This window comes from Parasteatoda tepidariorum, chromosome 3 (genome assembly GCF_043381705.1).
Source record: "Parasteatoda tepidariorum isolate YZ-2023 chromosome 3, CAS_Ptep_4.0, whole genome shotgun sequence".
In the NCBI taxonomy this organism is placed as follows: Eukaryota; Metazoa; Arthropoda; class Arachnida; order Araneae; family Theridiidae; genus Parasteatoda; species Parasteatoda tepidariorum.
In genome coordinates, this window is record NC_092206.1 from 74,748,599 (window position 1) to 74,756,573 (window position 7,975).

A 7,975-nucleotide genomic window follows, 5' to 3' on the forward strand; every position below is an offset into this window, starting at 1 on the left:
TAGCGAGCAGGGGGCACAGCCCACTAGTTTTATATATTTGTCCCATCACCGTGTAATTTGTAAATATAAATTTGATGCATCTATATAGTATTATTTTTTATGAAAAAGGTGCCTTTTTTCCTAATATATTTGCATTCCACTTACCGCTATGGCTTTCATAACAACGATTAAACTTCAATATGTATGGCAAATAAGCATACTTCTATATCGACAAATTCTCCTACTGCTACGCAATATCCATAGTTTCAAAAAAAAAAATTTCCTAGCTGGGTAAACAAAATCTCACAACTTTTGCGTGTTCTGCCGGGGATATCCCTTAAAAATATTTCATTTATTTTTGCGGTTTATATGAGATTGTTTTGAGGTGTGAAGGTTGATTTCATAAACAACCCTAAAATATACAACCCTCCCAAGTTGTATAATTAAGGCGTATGAAGTAGTTTTATTCACATTTGAGATTGTTCAAAGGAAGTCAACTTTAGAGCAAAAAGCTTAGAGGTTGTTTTTGAGGTTATTTTTCTTATACTTCGAGCAAAACGTATATTTGAGGTAAGAATAATTTCCCCCGATCTAAAATAAAAAAATTTCTGAGTTATATATGAGGACGATTTTGTGATGTTTAAATGAGATTGAAACTGAAGTTTATTAACCAGGTTATTTTTGGCCCAAAACATTATCTACCTTAGGTGTATTTTTTTAAATCTGTCAGAATCAAAAACGCCTTATTTTCTTAAGGGATCAGTCACTTGACTGAATATCTTCTTTGATTGCATATTAGTGGAAACATATATTCCTGTTATAAATATGTCAAATAAAAATCACATTAACTACACTATATACATCCCAACACTTTTATTTTTGGCATATAAGAATTATGTATCATTAGTAAAAAGGCATTCAGAATTATTACAAATGTCACAAATTTAAGAAATTTTATTGAATACAAGTGACGGGGAATTATATATAAGCACGAATAATCATAAATGGAGCACTAGTGCTAACAAGGAAGTAATATTATCAAAATTATAAGTTATATCGGCTAATGCACGCCCTTAACCTATTATTTTAAAACGATAATTCAAATTTGTTTAATAACAATCGAGCACAGTGATTAAGATAGCTTTTTTTAAATAAAATAATCACTTCTAAGAGAATAGAAAAGAATAAGCTAACTTTGGTTTCTCATTTATAATTTTTTTAGTTCTTATTTTATTTATAATTCATTCCTTGTATTTTGATCTTTTTATCAAATATAATCGATTTTTTTCACACTCTTTAGAGCTTTTTATTTAACTTAGCAACATTCGTTAAAATTTAAGGGACACTCAATCATTCCCATAGAAACATGTCAGGCACAAATACATGCCCGTTCGAAATTTTTACATTCCCTGAGTATATCGAAAAATTTAATTTTTGAGCAACTTGAATATAATAATAAATTTCTGTCTATAACTCAATACTTTTAGTGAAATTTTATAACTACTAATAGTTAAAATAAATAAATATTATGAATAATTCCAATTATCTTGATTAAAATTAATTTGGTTTCTATCGCTTCTTAAGAGATGCCAACTGCTCCGGTCACGCCAAAATAATTTAAAAAACGGTAAAGAATTACAAACTAAATTTTGCTAATTATTTAAACCTACGAATAATTTAAAAATAGTGGTAGATAAAAATCTAATAATTTGAATTTATTTAACTAGGAATTATAATTAACAAGCTACCACTTAAAAATATTTATTCGCTGTCTGGAGTAAGCTGGCATCTCTGAATATATATAATTTGTGGAAGCTTGTGATTAAGAATTGTAGTAAGTGCCTTCTCAAAATAGTCGTAAAAGTAATTAGGTAGTAGGTACAAGTTGAAAAATGGGAGAGATAGACTAAAGAAACAATTTACATTTACCAATGTTTATCGACCAAAATACTTTTGTAATATATCTATTTGATAAAACTTCACAAATTTCCAACAGTTTCATGAAGCATTTGGTCTCCCTGGTGTATGAACCTTTCAATTTAGAAGTTTTCAAGCAGTTTAGCTAAATTGTAATCAGTAAAAAAATTTGCAAATCAAAGTATATAATTTCAGATTCGGTTTCTGAAATTAAGGCGAATTTAAAAAAAAGTGCAATTTTGATAAACTTCATGGTTTTGTTCATCCATTTGTCACCACTTAGTAATTTTTTTCTGGATCTCAACATCCCGATAAAAGCATAAAGCTTTTATTATCCTTAATTTTAAACCTAACTTATCCACTTTTGAACAGTTTTAGAAGATAAGTTAAAAGAAAATATTTTCATCTAAATATATTTTTATGAAAGCATTGCATTGCTAATCTAATTACAATTCGGTACATGAAACTCGAGAAGAAATGAAGTGATTATGCCTTAACATGTTGTTTAAATCAGATTTAATTGGATACCTGTCAATTGAAGTCGATGTCACAATGAAGTCAAGTGACTTGACACAATGACTTGAAACAGTGATGTCTCAGATGGCTAATCTGGTTTTTAATGGACTTTTTGTTTTTATAAAGTAAGTATGAATTTTTATTTATGTTCCATTTATTCAAATTATTCTTAAAAATCTCTATTCATGTTCAATTTATTATAATTATTCTTACAAATTTTTATTTATGTTCAGTCACGCTGAAAAATAGATTAAAATGACTAAAATGTTTTGGATTTTTTCTGAACGCTCAACTCAATGCAAAGAAAGCAACAACAATAAAAAAAAAAAGCTTTATTCATATATCGCTCATATAAACCGTAGCTGTGGAGTCTTTAGCTGAAATGTTCGACTTCAGATGCTTTGAGAATTTGACTCTAACGTATACTTAAATAAAATTTTCACCGAATCCAAAGTAAATATTTATTTCATTACTTTAAAAAATATATATTTCATATGATATATGCATGACTTATTTTCTATTTTACGTGAGTTTAGGGTGATTATAGCCCAAGAGTTTTAATAGAAGCCTTTATTTACCGAAAAAAGTTGTTGTTGTCGTTCATTTACGTCGCACTAGAGCTGCACAATTGGCCATTGGCGACGGTCTAGGAGATATCCCTGAGGATGATCCGAAGACATGCCATCACAATTTTGATTACAAAAACTGCGTGATCTTAACTTAAGATATCCTAAACTAAAATGTTCGATGGTCGGTTTTTTCCACCACGCCCTGCGTATCAGAGTAGTGGGGACACTTAGTAGTTTCTCGAATTGATTTTAAAAACTCTGGGTTCGGACTATATTATTAAAATGCATTAATATTGTAGGTTTGCGAGCGAAAGCAATTGCCGATGTGAAATTCAGAGATGCCAACTGCTCCGGATAAGACAAAATAATTTAAAAAACGGTTGAGAAATACAAACTAAAATTTTTAGCTCGTTGTTAATTTTGGCGATATTTTAAAACGCTTGGTACGGCTTACCTGAATCATTAAAATTTAACTAGGCTTCTGAGGCCACTAACGGCTTAACTGCAACAAAGTGGTGCATCACATAAGCTTTTCAATCAGTTAGAAGTAATGGTAAGTAAAACCCTTATCAATCAAATTTACTAAACCAAAAATGTACATTAAAAGACTTCCCCTTGAAAATATTTATCCGTTGTCCGGAGCAAGTTAGCATCTCTGGAAATTGGCGAGTTTAGTTATGCATTCGTCTTTATGAAAATACATAAACTGCTAAAAATAAATTAAATGAGAGGAATTATATTTTTCGTTGAAATAAGAATTAAAAAGAAGTTCTATAAGCATTGAAAATGGTAATTAGGAAAGAATATTTCTTTATTAACAAATTTAGTTATTTTATTTTGATTTCACTAGTGATAGAATAAATGCTAATGCTCTTTTTATAAATACATGTCAATTTTACTNTTATATGGATTTGAATGATTGTTTTGAATTCATAGAATTTTGTGCATTTGCAATGTACCTAAGTTAGTAGCGAGTTATGCGAGCTTAGTTTGCGACGCTACCATATAAGATTGCGTACCAATTTTCAGGGGTTGGCGAGCGTTAGCGAGCAGTGGTCGCAGCCCATTAGTTATATACATTATTATTAGAAAAACCATCTCTACATTTTTTTTAAAAAAATGCCATTTCTTTTTCATCGGCATTTCGCTTCAAATAAGTTTATAAAGGCAAACGAAATATTAAGTAAATAATGGATTATCAATTGCATCTAAATACAATTAAATATTCCAAAAATCATTAGTGGTTAAAAAAAAAAAAGTCTTAACAACTCAGAACTACTTTATTATTTTAGGGTTCCGCGAAACCCTATATCGAAACTGCTGCTTTAACCACTCAATGCTTCACGCCAACTTGCCTACAAAATGCCAAAAATAATTCAACGATATTCTAATAACTGAGTAATTGAAAGTTATTGAATCTTTCCAGTTACTGCCGAAAGAGAAAAAGAAAGAAAATATTTTCCCTCAATCGCTGTGGCATCAACCCCGCTAACGATGGATGAAAGAATAGTGGAACTAACTGCTTTTGTAACAAATGAATTAAAATAAGCTACAAAAAGAATAATACTTCATTTCTCGCTTGGGCGATTTCATGCCGTTGATCTTTCGAATGACTGTGTACTTCACTAGGCAATGTACAAAACATGCAATCTATATGATGACATGATGTTGAAGTTCAATGTCAAGGTAAATAACATCTCACTCATGCTAATTTTGAAACAATGTATTTGTTTGGTAGCTCATATTATAAACTAATATTTTATTTCGCCTTTTATTTATTAAATAACGCGACTTTAACATTTGTTTGATTTAAATAAGCTACACAACGAAACAATGGTTTCGGCATAATGTATAGTTATGCAACGACAATTTAATACAGCTAAGTACTATGTTTTAAAATGGATTTCATACTTTTATGGCAGAAATGTATTATTAGTCCGTCGTGAATTGTTAACTTAAGTACTTTATTAAAACCGTACTTATTAAATTGGACTTCATTTGCATATTTGGAAACAATAAATAAATTTAACGAGTGTAGAACCACAGGGATATAAAAGCGATCATGATTTTTTTACTCAACATAAAGTATTTGAATGGATAGAAAGTTCTATTATTTCTATACATTTAGAGATTAACGAAATCAAATGTATTTTAAATAGTAATGAGAAATTCTTAAAGAATAAACATAAGAAAAAGTATGAAAAATTCAGGATTTTTTCTTGATCATGATTTTTTTTAAACATTTTTAATTGTTTTTACTGAAATTGATGACAAATCATCGTTTTTTAATCCCGTAGTGCAAATTTGTGCACCTCGGGACAAATGCCAAAATCTGGAACCTGAAAAATTTAAAAACTGATAGTTAACTTTTCTCAAGACTACTACAAATTTTGTAAAATTTGCTTCAAATTAAGTTTCATGAAATAAATTCTGATGTTTTCACACCAATTAAATCATATTAGTTTAAGATGATATGAATACTTCAAGGAAAGCCTGTTCTTCAGCAATTAGTTACCTATTTAAAAGATTTTTAAACCTGCAATATAATTAATAAGCGTTTAATAATACGTTACAATGAACCTTAATATAGGTTTCTCGTATTCAGTCACCTCTAGAAAGATTTTTTAGGTAACGCAAAAAAAAAAAAAAAACTTCCCCAAATTTCACTCCCACTTCACAGATTCCCCCATTATATGTCTCAAAATTCCGACAAATCAATTGATGCCGCTCCACTGCAGTGCACCGAGACTTGAGCTATATTCTAATATTCTGCACTTATTTCGCGGTGACACTTTAGTAAAGTTAGACTTTATTCTTCAAGTTTTACTATTTAATTCGCTGCCCAATGTATTAAAAACTATTAAAACTGAGCTGAGTAGAACTTGAACATCCATGCAAAATAACCGAAAATTTGCAAATTTTAGTTCGTGCTTCTCTACCGCTTTTTAAAATATTTTGTCGAATCCTGAGTAGTTTTAATCTCTGGAATAAAGTGGTAGGACTTGTCAATCGGATGTTTCTATCTAATACAAATCCCATTAGCTTTGAAAAAGCTCTGTGACTTGACTTCATATCTACATTCTAATGTATATAGTATTAACCCCTTAACTTGTGCGCTCAAGTTAATTCGAGCTCGCTAAACAGGCCAAACTGTGCACACTCGAGATAATTCGAGCGGTGTTGTATTTCATGCTGCCATAATTTTTTCAAACTCGAATGTAATCGAGAAATGAAAATAACAATGTGAAAGCTAAGAAAAAAAATTGTTTTATTGATATTTATCATTTACATAAGATTGCTATAGCACTTATTTATTCAATAATTAAATATACAGAGATGCCAACTTGTTCCGGACAGCAAATATATGTTTTAAAGTGGTAGTTTCTCAATTATGATTCTTGGTTTAATAAATTCAATTTAGTAGATTCTTATCCACCACTATTTCTAAATAATTCGCAGGCTTACATAGTTCACCACTTTATAGTACTTTATGTTACCAGTATAAGCTTATTCCTTCATAACTTTTTAGCACAGAACAAACCAGTATAAGATTAATCGGTTGGTGGCGCTACATATCCAGCGTCCAGCAGTACTTTATGTCAGTGGTTCTTAACCTTTTTAAGCCGCGACCCAAATTTGAGAAATATGTTCATGTCGCGACCCAAAAAAAAGTCAAAATTAGGCTGAGTAAGCCACTATGACTTCTTCTAGGAGGCGTTGGTATTACTTATTATTTGGTGTATTACTAACTTTTTTGGTTCGACTCAGCGCGACCCAAGAAATATGCTTCGCGACCCAATTTTGGGTCGCGACCCATAGGTTAAGAACCGCTGCTTTATGTTATGCTAAAAAATTTAAAATTCAAGCAAAAGTAGCTATTATTCGCAGAATTTACCTTTTAGTTACTTACCGTTTCTTTTTAAAAATTATTTTGGCGTGTCCGGAGTACGGAGCAGTTGGTATCTCTGATTATAGCCTTTTTCCATGGAAAGACAATGTTCTAAAGTGTGTTTTTTTACATTTAAAAAAAATTTAATTTTTTTTGGCCGGTTTTTCTTAAAAAAAATCTGTACGTTAAGGGGTTAATTTATTTCCACCACATAAATGTACATTTCTTTTAAAGAAAAAACAAAATGGTGGGGAGCACTTAAGCTGTGCTGACGAATTCTACTAATATGACAACTATTTTAGTGTCAAAAAATATAGCAAATGCGTGATTTCAGATTAAAATCTAACTACTTACATTATTAATAAAATTGATGAACACGAATATGTTTTCCTCTTAAATAAATTTACAAATGAAATAATTAAATTACCAATTCTTGTCATTTTGATAAAAATGAGACGAGTGAATATTAAAAAAAAATGTGACAATTAATTGATTTATCAGGGCTTCCAATATCTACCGAAAATATTAAAATCGTACAAAACTAATAATTAAAGTGAAAAAATATTTCTAATTCCTCCTGAACTGCGAAAGCAGTTCATTTCGGATTACTTCCCTATTCAAATGCTCTCGTTTAGCTTGCTCATTAGATACTTGTATATTTTAGTCTAACTTTGTATGCATGTTAAAACACTTTTTAAAACGGAGTTTTAAAAATATGACGCATTTTCATTCTGTTAAACCTGAAACCTTTGATTTATGTATAATCCGCGATCTGTAAAAACTTATTGCCGCAGTACCTATTAGTCTATCAGGTATCTGCGTATTATTAGGCAAGTATTGTGGTAGTACTATTGCCACAATATCTACAATCCCAATACCTATATTTATTAAGCATAACTGGCGTGTTAGATGTTTTTTACAGCCTACAAAAATGGTTTTTATTTCGCTTTTAGGATTCTGAGAAATTTAATACCCCAATACATTTCTTTTAATTTATAAATAGTTTCAGTTGATATGAACCAGATAAAACAGTTTGTGTCTTAAAACACTTTTTAAGTTTTTTGAGACTAAGACTAAATCTATACATAATAATAAACGCGGCTGT